We start from the raw sequence: 1,916 nt of genomic DNA, 5'->3' as shown, positions 1-1,916 counted from the left end.
GGAGGGGCTTGGAGTTTTTTTTTAAAAATTTGCGGCTGCACGTGACCCCTCAATCTGATCTATGTTTGATATCTGATCGACACGAGTCTATCAAGAGTGCATACAACAACCCAGACAATGGATGGCAAAATCCTCCTTCAGTGCATGTGCATTGCATCAGGCACATCGCACAAAATTTTATGAGAGCGATCAAGGACAAAGACCTCCGCAAGAAAGTTGTAAACATGGGTAATTTAATCTATATTTTTTTAGTGTTTTGTTCTTCAACCTTTAAACTCATTCTTTTTTTATACTTATATTTTTAATATTGCATATATAGGGTATGCTCTGACGGAGTCTACATACGCTTACTATCGGGAGGAAATCCGACAAACAGACATGGAAGCTTTCAACTGGATAGAGAATCTTCCAAGAGAAAAATGGTCGCGAGCTTATGACGGTGGAAGACGATGGGGTCACATGACAACCAACCTTGTGGAATCATTGAACTCGGTGATGAAGGAAACAAGGAATTTACCAATTATAGCACTGGTAAGGTCAACATACTTCAGGATGGGCATATTGTTTGGGAGGCGAGGTCATAATTGGACAAAAATGTTGTCATCAAAGAAGGATTTCACGGATAATTGCATGAAAGAGATGCAAAAAGAAGTAGAAAAATCTCACAGTTATAAGAGAAACTATTTCGTCGTCCAAGAGACAGTTAATAATAACGAGTGCCGGCCACTTACTTATTATAACGTCGACCTCCTAAAACAAACATGTGACTGTGGGAAGTTTCAAACTTTTCATGTGCCCTGCTCGCATGCCATTGCAGCTTGTTCTCATGTCCGACTCAATTATCAGATGTTTATCCCTCCTGTATTTAGAGTTCGAAATATCTTCAAGGTATACGAACAAAGCTTCATCGGTGTTCCCAAAGAAGATCAATGGACTCCTTATCAAGGTGATATTCTTTTACACAATGAAAGAATGCGAGGAAACAAAAAAGGTCGCCCAAACAGCACTCGCATTAGGACTGAAATGGACACCGTTGAGAAAGTAAAAAGACGATGTGGAATCTGTCAAGATTACATATGCGGAAAAAATGTCCACATCGGCCAAATGCAATTGGCCCTTCTAACTAGTTAAACATTCTTGAATGCTTTAGAGATGTTGTTGTATTAAGTTGTATTAATTATAATTAATAATATTTGTTTTTAATTTAATATTTTGTATTAAAGTTTATTTCGTATAAAATAATATATAGTATTAATTATGTTTATTATACATATTATACATATTAAGTTGTATTAATATTATACATATTATACTATTTTTTTAATTTATTATACATATTATACTATTTTTTTAATTTATTATACATATTAAGTAGTATTAATATTATTATTATATTAAAAAAAATATTTTATAATTTTAATCATTAAAAAAAATAATATATAGTATTAATTATGTTTAAAAAAAATAATTTAATTTTTTATTAATTAAAAAAATAATTTTATATCATTTAACTAATTTTTTATATTCATATAACATAAATATATTTTAAAAATATATTAAATATAAAAAAAAATCATTAAAACAATAAAAACGAAAAAAAATTAAAAAAGGGGTTGTCCCCATTCCAATTGGCGACATCATGGTGTGTGGAAGACAGGGCCCACCATGTCTCCACCTTGATTGGCGACATGGTCTTTGCGCAGGTGGGGCCCACCCTTGTCTCCATCTGATTTGGCGAAAACTCCTTCAGCTGTGACATTCTGGGAAATAAATTTCAGAAGGTGACATTTGGGTAAAATTTTTTCACAGCTGTGGCATGTGAGGGAAAAATTCAAAAAAAAAAACTAAATTCAGTCAAATGGTACTAGTACTTGTAACCAATTATACCAAACTGAACATTTAATCCTTTTTTTCCT

This window comes from Vicia villosa, linkage group LG3, assembly GCF_029867415.1.
Source record: "Vicia villosa cultivar HV-30 ecotype Madison, WI linkage group LG3, Vvil1.0, whole genome shotgun sequence".
Taxonomy (NCBI): domain Eukaryota; kingdom Viridiplantae; phylum Streptophyta; class Magnoliopsida; order Fabales; family Fabaceae; genus Vicia; species Vicia villosa.
Note: the sequence above shows the minus strand (reverse complement) of the source record.